The following is an 11,769-nucleotide window of genomic DNA, read 5'->3' as shown; positions in this document are numbered from 1 at the left end:
ATGAGAATAAGAATTATTGATTTTATTTTGATATTGTCTTACTTTTATACTAAATGAGGTTATGAGAAATATAAATGCGTCAAGAGTATTTTTTATCTAGGTAACAGAAGTCCTCTCTAAGGGTGTATATATTCCTTTTAGAATTAACTTGTATTAATTTTTTATACATGAAAAAGCAACGTTTAATATAAACATTTTCTCTCGCGATATCTTTTGCATAAATATTAAATGTTTTAAAAATGTCTCCTAAAAAAATATGCAATCTTAAATTACTGTTTGAATAAGCAATATAATAGAAGTTTATTGAAGATGTGTATTGAGGCTAAATCATTATCTACGCTGCGACTGACTAATATTGTACTATTTACAAGGTCATGTGTTGTAACTTATTACATATATTGAGTCATGTTCAATGCCCGATAATTATGCGGTTTCCACATCGACATGTTGATGGAGTCTTTTTCACATAATGTTACGAATTTCTTGATAATTTCAGTGACAGGAAATCCGCATGCAAGTCTTTATAAATAATAAATGATAAAATAACATGTAATATTCTCCAACAAATCTTAAACATTTTGTCGCAAAGAAATCTACATTTTTTATTAACGTCTCAACAATATAATAAAAAAATTTATAACTGTTGTCGAGTAAATTCGCCGATGTAAAAGATGATTCGAGTTTTTAAAAAGCACATATTATATTATCAATTTTTAAACACCTAAAACTATTTTCTTCTAAGACAAAGTTCTACTCATAAAAAGATGATTTATCGTGAAATAAAAAGTTATTCTGTTTTAGATTAAACCATGTTTTTCGATACATTCTATATAAATATCTTATTGCACATTTAATATTGCAACACAATCGAATTAAATTTAATATTCAAAATAATATTTCGAAATTGTCTTATTCGTCATTTTTAGGGTAAGAGCCACTCATTCAAAATATTATCTTCGATATTGGACTACAGTTGATATCTTTTATAAATTCTCTTTTCGACCATCTGTAGATCAAGTTGATCGACTGTAGCTTACGCAAAAGTGTTACGAAATGTGTGGTCGCATACCAATATCAGGTAACGAATGTTGGGATTGACACACTGTTAATAAAAGAAATGTATACATATATCTTCTATGTATATCTTCTGGATAAATCATTGATCTAATATCTTTCCACTAACTTGTAATATTAAACAAGAAATTAAAAATTAACATTTAGTATTTTTTTACAATAACTTTTTGTTTTAAAATACAAGATATCCTTGAATATAATTAATCGTTAATTGCATAACTTTTTCATAACATCAAAGTTATAATTTCCTACTTAACAATGTAAATGTTATGTACAACATGCGTTGTATTACATTTATGTTGTTGAGTGAGAAATTATAACATTTATATTACGTAGCTGTCAGTTGGTGTTTACTGGAAATTAATGTTTATAAAGTTCTATAAAATAGAGAATGCAATATACCTTAATCTGCTATCCTTATTGTTAGTTGCATATAGTCTCGCATAGACCAGCGTAATTGATTCTTAATAACTGTATCCCAAATGTATAACGACCCTATATCATTTATTACATCGTTAGTATTTAATCTTTGTTACGTTTCATTTATCATTTAAGAATTTGGAAAAACATTAATTCTTAAACATATAAAATAATTTTTAACACAAAGTTGACTAATAAAACATGTGTAAAACCAATCCGACAGTAATTATTAAAATAAATAAGGTGAATAATCCGACACGACGGGCAACAGGAAAGCTTCCTCTATTCGTATGATGCGAATTCGCGTTGTGCGAATAAAGGAAGTTTTCCTGTTGCCAGTCGTATCAGATTATCCATCTTATTTAGTTTAATATTTGCTGGCGGTAGAATACCTTAAATCTGCTTAGTAATTATTATACTTAATACAACAATAATAATTTCTAAACAGGTAATCAAGTACAACAACAATGTAATACAAGAGGAGCATGTAATTAATGCTGAAATCGAAACGCGATGAACACCAATTCGCTATAATAACCTGCCATGTATCGAGGACTCAGAGGAATTCGTGCTGCTTGTGCGGATGTTCAGTAGTACAGCCAGTTAACGGTAAAAAAATACCGGCTTTTAAACTCGTTGGACGAGTGGGCAATCAGCTGGTTATGCCGGGTCGCAATATAACCGAATTCTTGCTCGAAACAGGGACAGCCTAATCGCGCGCACCTCTGCTGAGAATGGGCGAAATAGACGGTGCTAATTTTCAATGGTGAAAGTATACGAATGGTGAAAGTCTCGCAAGACGCGGCTTAAAGCAGCCACCGAGTGTATATGTAACCGGCCGCGTTCCGTTTAAATAATTCATATACATCGATGTATAGGATCATCCGTAGATCGAGTATTTGCCGCGGTGCATTCCATCCGTTAAGCGTCAATAAATCGATATGCTATGTCCGGAAAAAAAACGCGCTATTTCATCACACAGTGAAACGCGAGAGCATGTCATTAAATAATTAAGCTTTAATTATACAATATACACGAATAATATTATATGTTAAAAAGTACGCGATCGTGTCGCGATATTACTCGTAAGATGTAATAAGCAAGTTTCTTGTACCAATTATGTCTTAGACGTTTCGATCTTGACAGCAATCGCAAAGACGGATGCTTGCAAACTCAAAATGAAATTTAATTATTAATTCTGCGAATTGTAACAAGTTATATTCTAATGTCATGCATTGCAATGATTTTACGATGTTCATGGGTTTCTTAGAGAAAAGTTTATCCTCCAATTTATGGTAACTTTTATAACATTTTAAAAAATCCAGAAAGTAACCAAAAATCTAACACAAAAGTAACAGAAAGTAAAGAAAAAACTGTATGGGAGAAAAAAGAATTTCTTAGACAAAAATTTATTCCAATAGCATAAGTTTGTAGCATAAAGAGGATAGATAGGAGATATAATCGAATTTAACTTGCAATCTTAACAATTTTCATCGATAAAAAAAGGAAATGATTTACTTCGAACTACTTTGTAAAAAGTATCAGCTGCCGCATTGAGAAAATGTCCAATTAAATGTAATCGGATAATCCAATTACATAATAACAAACAGATATATCCGATTAAATTATATATCCGATGAAAAATGTGATTGATTTATCAATCAAATTTCATCGGATGTATCCATAATTTAATCGGAAAACGTAATTGGAAAAAAATTAACCATCGGAAACACTATTTAATTGGTTTATCCGATGAAAATGTTTCTCAGTGCGTGATCGATTGAGTAGAAATATATCACAAAATAATTAAAAAAATATTGTTATGCATGTCACAAACAAAAAGTAGTATACAATTTTTTAACAGCATTTTTTCATAACATTCATAACATTGACTCACAAGTGCAACGTTGAAAAATTATAATAAAAGATAATACATTGATACTACCTTTTTAGCCGGGAGTGTGGCACGTATTCGCAGTTTGTATACGACTTTAAAACGTTCTTTGCGTGTTTCGTCAAAAACATTTAAAATCTGTTTTACAAAACTCTTTTCATATTTGTAAATGCACTTTTGCATTCTTACATACCTAAGAGAAATAATCAGGGGAACCGTGAAACAAACGAGCTTCGATATCATCTTGCTATCACTTGCAAAAGACAACTTACTATCTTATCCGAGAGTGTATCGTTATACATAATGGTATACGTGCTATTACTTGGGATTACGGTAAGATATCATTATATTATACAATCCTCATATAATGATGACAGGAACAGCTTTCTTAAGTTTGGTAAATGTCAGGGTTGGCAAGTCTTAAATAATATGTTTAAAACTGTTTACAACAATAGACACTGTTTTAAACATTTGTGTTTTAACAGTTTTAAACTACTGTTTAAAATTGCAAAAGACAGAAATTTTAGTAGGGGCCTGAACGTAAATGTAACGTCGAGAATTATAATTGCCTGGTCAGGTTTTCCTAATCAAAACCTCATGACTTGCCCCTTGTTACGCCTTACAATTTCTAATAGGGGGGTATAAGGATAATCTCAGTATGTTAAATACAGTACGTTTGTTCACAGTGTGAGATATAGAATATTCAAATAATATCATGTACTGTGTGGGACTGCATTTGCATCATTGTCATTTACCTACGGCGTGTTGATTGTCAATTATGACAATGTTATTTACAATTAAAAGCCTGTGTCACACTGTAACGTATCGCAGACGCGGGCGGAATTCAGCTAATCACAGACGAACCACTCTCCTGTGAATTGTTGAATCTCGATCTGCAATCCCAATCAGACCCGCGTCCGCGATACATAATGTGACGCTGGCAAAAAATTTAAATATTCATACATATTAAAATTATTTTTGCTTATATAAAGCATGTTTAAAACATTGTTTTTAACAAAAGAACAAGTTATGCGTTTTTGTTTAAAATAAAAAAACAAGTTGTCAATTTTGATAAATCTGCATACATATATTCATAATTTGTATATGATTGAAAAAATTCTCTTTACATGTTGCATTCAAAATCGTTTAATTATTGTAATTTTTTATATATTATATTATTATTTTATTTATAAAAACATAAAGCCAATAATTAAAAATTTATTTTATAAGATTTATTTTCGATTTTACAAACATGTTACTTTATGAAAGAAACAATTGGAAAACTGTAAGGCAAAAGATCTTGCATATTATTTAAATATTACTTGTAATTTTATATAAAAAATTAGGAAGCAAGTATTAAGAAAATGAAAATAATAAAATCTGAACTATGTTTTATATATATCTTAAAAAGTGGTATCATAACATCTTTGTAAAAAGTAATTTTCTACTTTTAAATGTTCTACTTTTAAATAATATATGTCTAAAAGAAAACTTTTTACTTATTTGTCAATTACAAGATGAAAAGAAGATATTATACTTTAACATAATTATATTTTATTATATAATATTATATGCATGATTTAACATATAGAGCAAAAATGTATCGTTAATACGAGTTATAATAAAACTTGTGTCATAATTCGTAATTGTGAATTTTTATAAATTTCTATTGTATGAAAAATGCCAAAGTAGTAACTTCCATCAAACTTGTTCGGCACAATAGAAATTATAAATAAATATTCAAAATTTCTTAGAATCATCGTCCGTGCATATTTTTCAAACATTTACTCAGTAAATAGCATTATGTTAACACAATTCACAAGAATATGTTAACGTTAACAAAAACGCACATGCTATGTAAAGGTTTATTGTGTAAATTCATTAAAATGATAAACATGTTCCTTCCAGCCAGCACAATTGTGCAATTGAAAAGTAACTCTACAGGTCAAGTCACATGAACTCACATTTTTGAAGCGGTATAAAATTTTTCACAAAACAGGTCCATTCTTTAATGTCTCTATTATTTTATAAGTAAAGCGTCTATGTAAAAAAACCTAAAAATAACCGCAACATTTTTTTTCATATTTTAATATAACATTTTTATAAAGATTTAATCTTGACAAATTTATATTTCGATACCAATCAATACTTCAATTGATGTTTCAATATCGATAATACTCCAATATTAAATGTAATACAATATACGTGTATTAATAATACAATGATTTAAAAAAATTTTTAAATATTACGATAAAAATTCTAAATTATAAAAGTAAACGGTGCACGCATTATTGCCTTCTACCGGTAATAAATATTCATTTGTTTGAAAATTATTTACGAACTTTAAGAGGCAACAGACTATAATATTTAATTGATATTTAGTAGTTTGATATTTGTAAGATTTTCAAATGTACTCCTTTACACGTATTCCTTTAAAAAATTTGTCAAAAATATAAAAGCGTAATTAAAACATGTAATATATACTCTGGTTTATTGTCTGTTTTTTATTAAGACATATGCTCACTATAATTATTATTTAAGTTTAATTGGAGCATTTTCAAAGACTTGATCGATATAAAATTTTGATCACTAAAAATTTAGTAGTTTAACTAAATAAAATTATCGATATTGAAATATCAATGGAAGTATTGATTGGTATCGAAATATAAATTTGTCAAGATTAAATCTTTATAAAAATGTTATATTAAAATATGAAAAAAAATGTTGCGGTTATTTAAGTTTTTTTTACATAGACCCTTTACTTATAAAACATAAATAACGTAAAATTGACTGAAAGTTGACTTATAATTATCGTAAAGTCGACTTCTGATCGCCATAAAGTAGACTTCTAATCATCATAAAGTCGACTTTTGGCTGAATAGAAAAATACTTTAGAAAAAATTAATAAAAACAACAAATGCATAGTCTCCCCAATAGTAATTAGCCTTTACAATCATGATAGAAACTAAATATTTGATGATTTCCGTGACTGTAATAGTGCTATGGACAACTTAAATATTGAGAAAAGAATGGACGGAGAAATAATATAATTAGGAAAATGAAGTGATTGAATAAAACAGTAATGACGTAAATCGTTAGTAATCGAAGTACAAAGTACAAAACTGCTAATAAATTATTTATTAGCTTCCCAGACAGCACACGTACCTAAAAGGCGTCATAAAGATATCTTTAAAACATCTTTTAGACGTACATGTCTAAAAGACAATTTAATGACGTCTTAAAGATGTCTTTTAGACACGTGTGCTGTCTGAGTTATAGTTAGATTATTTTCAGGGTTGGAAAAGTTACTTTATAAAAGTATCTAGTTACAGTTACGGTTTCTTCGTTAAAAATGTAACTGATTTAAGTTACAGTTAGAGCTGAGGAGAAAGTAGCGAAGTTAAGTTAGAGTTATCAAGAAAAAAAAAGTATCTGTAACTGTAACTTCGTTACAAGTAACGAGTTACTTCCCAACCCTGATTATTTGTTAACGTGTGGCGAGCGTGGCGCAGAGCAATGTGCGTTGCTTAGTCAACAAATGATCGAAAAGATCCGCGTTCAAGTCCACGGACATCGTTAGTCTTTTCGGAATCTCTCGGAGGGAAGTGGCAACCACCGAGAGTACCCTGCCACTTCCTTCCACTTCCGCCACACATACCCCTTTAGCTGCGTTCGGAAACGTCACTCGAGTGCCCCAGTGTATCATTTTATCCTTGTTTACCATGCGGTAAGCAACAAGGATAACATGATTCAACGTCAAAAAGATATTTATACTTCAACATTGCAACATTATTTTAACTTTCTGTGCCGTATATGGGTAGCCTTTAGGGGTATATTTGGAAGTCTACTTCGGCAAGGTTAACAGCCTACCGAAGATGAAGTAAGACCGAATGCTCGAAGTAGCAAAACGAACTGGATAAAACAGGCTTTAAGCCTAATACACGAGGAAGAGGAAGAAGAAGATTGATCAGCCTATGGTCAGATTATATTGTTCAAAGAACACTGCTCGGAAAATGGCAAATACTTTGTTAATCTACTTCTTCGATTTATTTGCTACGGTACTTTGAATCGCGAATTCCGGGACAACCTGTATACGTGACGCGTCTGATTTTTAACTGCCGGAAAATTCTGAGCGTTCAAATGGAGAATAAGCCACTTCGACGAATCTTCGAAAGAGTGCGAAGAAATGTAAAATATGCAACGTGTCGTCTGCGTATGCGGATTCGCACGCAAATATCATTAAAGCGATTCTAAAGAACGCATCCGTTGTACGAGCGCACTTTTATGATGTTCAAAGATGGCTATGATTATATCGCACATCGGTCATTGCAAACACGAGCATGTGGACGCGGTGACGTTTCGTGCAAATACAAGCGTCAATGTTCCTCGAAATTATAATGAAAATTTCATTATTCACAACGAAAATATTGACAGCCAAGGAATGCCGCGTATTTTCTACCGTCATCTTCTATCGGCGGACGAAAGCAAAAATTCAACGGAAACCGACGCGTATGTCGTTCACGTTAATTCTCGTAGTAGGCAAGATCCCGGCGAACGTCACCTCGTACTGTCAAATCTACGAGCGTGTAACACGTTGTTGCGCGAGACAGGCCAGTCACGACTAGAACGTGAGTCAAATCTGCAAAGTGCTCCGAAATATTTCAGAACAGAGGCGCGAGAAAACGGCGAGGTGGGTTGCAATCACGTCGCGTTCTTGCTCGCGCGCAGATGCAGCTCAATTTGAAGTGCGCGTAACACACGGCGCCGTTTCTTGGAGCGGCGTGAACTAGATCTTGCATGGAAGAGTGTTCCGCTCTGATTTTGTCTCGTTTAGAAATATAAAAAGTCGTTCTCGCCTAAGATTTATTTTATGCGAGGAGGGACTTGTAAAAAATACCCCGGTTCTCTTTTTACCGGCTGCACTAGATCCAGAGCTCTTGTTAAAGACGGAAATAGCTGCTTGCGTATGTTAGAAGTATAGAATCGCTCGTTACGAGACAGGAGAAAATAAAGCAAGGAGAAATGTGTTTACATGCGTTTACACGGAGACGGAAAGGGGGGGGGGAGCCATCCCGGCCGGATGGAAATCTCGTAATCGCGAGGCACGAGGGTCGGAATGAAGAAAATCGCCGTTCTACGACTGCGAGGAAAATCGATTTCCGTCCGGAGTAGCGCGCCAACGGCCCAGCATCCCGCGGGGCCGTTCGACGAGGACCAGCGGATCGCTTTCGCTGACCGCCGTCGTCATAACCGTCGCCGATCGACACGACCGGCACGCATCGTGACTTGCGTAACTTTGAAGGAACTGTTGCGTGGAACGGCGACTTCGCTCCTTTCTTTCCCCCGCTGCCGAAGATAACTCCCATTCCGGTCCATTTACTCACTTTCTTCTCTCCCGCGTTCTCGCGGCGAACTTGACGCGGCGAACTTGCGTACTTCTCCAAAAAAAAAAAAAAAAGAAAGAAAGAAAAGACAGTCTAATTCGCGATTCAGGGAAGTGTAGCCGACTGAATGCTAAGCGGATTAACCTTTGTGACTTTTGCGTGAAATATTAAGTGATATCTGTATAAGTTCTGCGCATTCTCAATTACGGTCAGCAACGATTTTAGCATAAAAATGCCCAAGGCACGAAATATTGTGATTAAAATGAAACATTCAACGAGTGACATTCATACTCTTAGAATTCATAATATGCACGCACGCGTTCACATTTTTTTCCGTTCATTGCATTAATGTGTATCCGGTTTTAATATCTATTGCCGGTTTTATTTCAATTCATTAATTATGCCTCTGTCACACCAGTCACTTTAAAAGAAAATGCGATTCAAATTTCCAATTTCTACTCGCGTCACTCTCTTATTATTTACGAATAATTTAAATGTAATTATTGCGCGGGTATAATTATATCAAATGCGATACGCGCGGCAGCGGAGAAAAGAACAATTTGATATACGACCGATTGTAAATACACACTGTAAATAATTTAAAAGGGGGAGAGATATTTCTAATGAATTAGACGTTGCGCGTATAAGTTGGGTCTACTTGGATTTATCCAATTAGGTATTTTGCTGGCAATCGGTCAAGAATTTGCAATATCCTGGCCTAAAGCTTTGAAGTAAATCAAGATATCCAATTCGACGATGCATGTGTATATCAGAGTTGGGAAAGTTACTTTATAAAAGTATCTGGTTACAGTTACACTTTTTTCGCTAAAAATGTCACTAGTTACAGTTACACGTTACCAATTCTAAAACGTAACGCGTTACAATTGCTCAATGTGTAACGAATCGTTACTTCGCAGTTACTTTCTTACGATGAAAAGAAAAATTAACAAATGTTTACGTGAATTAACAAATTGTTGACAGCCCGCGACTGCCAGCCTACGGCTGAATCAAGAAATATTTTCTTGACTAAACAGTTTTTTTTCTCAGTGTATATGATAATAGACAGACATATAAATGGAAGCAGGTTTCTGTAGAACGCGCATTTTGTATGATGCAATAATAGAACGAGAAGAAAAACGGCTTGTTGCACAAGCATCTCGGTGTGCACTGTTTGTTGGCTTTTTTTTCATGACACACCTTCTGTGCAAAGTTGCAGAATAGGTGTGATTCTAATGTAGCGCGGTTACAGAAGCGTGTTATAATGTAATATGTAAACAGAGACCGCAAGAGAACTCGAAGAGCAAAATCGACGTTTAACGCTTTTCTTTTTTCTCTAATTGCAAGCGGTATTTCCTTTTTCGATGTTGTCTATAGATTTTCTATGTTGCACGTAGACACTTAGAAGAGTTTTTATTTGCATAAGAACAATAATTGGTTACGATTAAAGCTGACGGCACACGATACCATTTTTCCTACTGGATTGCTTACGAGAGCCAAATTTAGCATCGAGTCACCTGATCTAAAACTCTGCATCCTTATTGGTTCTCGTACGCAATCCACTCGGAAAAATAGTATCGTGCAACGTTGGCTTAAGTAATGTTTTATTCTTGAAAGTTCAGAGCATGCGTGCCCTTCAAAAATCTTTCACGTTTTTTTGGAGAGCCTAAAAACACGGAATATTTATGAAATAATAATTATAAATACTGTAGGGAAATAATGCATAATAAATTATATTAGAATTACAAAATCAACATAAATTATACTAATAATCGTAGAATTTAAAATTTATATTGCGTTTTTGCATTCAAAATGCATAAAATAATTTCCGTTTTCCTGCATAGACAAAAAACGGTTCTTAAAAAGATAATGGCTGCGTTCAGCAGAAAAAGCTGCTTTGCAACTGTTGTGAAATTCGCGAAACTGGATTGGCGTATTGGTATCTCTTAATCTTGAGTGAATTTAAAGATATCCGCCAAGGCAGCTTTTTCTGCTGAATGCAGCCAATAATTTTCAGCATAAAACAAAACTGTGACGCAAGTGAATCCACGATTCCAGAAGAATTCAGATGGCATACGATATTCATAAATTCACCAATTTCACAGGCGGGTTGTAAAGCGGCTTTTGCTGCTGAACGCAGCCGATGTTGCATACATATTTTATCATTTGCGTGCTGTCTGGGAAACCTGAGTGTTTCTTTTATGTTGCAAATTCATTAGCAAGAGACAAACCGAAGGTGAAAAATAAATATAAAACTGACGTAGAATGAAAGTGAGTGGTTGAATAGGTGTTTCTGATAAGGCGCGAACGCGAATGTACTTGGCGCGTTTTCACCACCCGAGGATACTGCGAATCTACAGCGCAATCGCGGTTGAACGTCGCACCGCGGGATGGCGCTCGACCTCCGCGACGCGTCCTCGGCCACAACTGGCCACAACCGCTCCCGCGCCCGTGGCGTCCGCCCGTCTCGTCGTTTTCGTCACTTCCGCCCGCGCGATTAGCGATCAAATAAAGAAGGACAGCGAAGGACGCGAGATTCTAAGCGCGGACACGAGCGCTTTCGAACGAGCGTGTATAATCTCGGGGAGGGAAAAGGGGGGGGGGGGAATACTCGCCGGCAAAAGAGAGAGAGGGACGGAGCGAGCCGGTGCGGAAGTGCGCGCAGGTAGCGGGAGGAGGTTAACACGAGGGAGAGCAGAACGGAGGATGTAGATGAGCGGACGGAGATTGCGCCGGTACCGAAGGGAGACGGAAAAGCGCGACGGCGGCGGCGATAGGCAGGAGGAGGTCGGGGAAGGGCGATCGACTACGCTCGCCTAGCGGACGAGCGCGAGCGGGCGAGCGGCACAGGCGAGGGACTCGTCGGCGGCAGCGGACGGCGGCAGCGTCGGTGCTAAAAGGCGGGGACGGACGGCCGTCGCTCGAGCGTGACCGCGTGTGTTGAGCTTGGCAGCGCGCGGCGCCAGTCCCTCTTTCTCTCTCTCTCCCTCCCTCCCTCCC

This window comes from Vollenhovia emeryi, unplaced genomic scaffold (assembly GCF_000949405.1).
Source record: "Vollenhovia emeryi isolate VEMERY1.0 unplaced genomic scaffold, V.emery_V1.0 DF939200.1, whole genome shotgun sequence".
NCBI lineage: Eukaryota > Metazoa > Arthropoda > Insecta > Hymenoptera > Formicidae > Vollenhovia > Vollenhovia emeryi.
Note: the sequence above shows the minus strand (reverse complement) of the source record.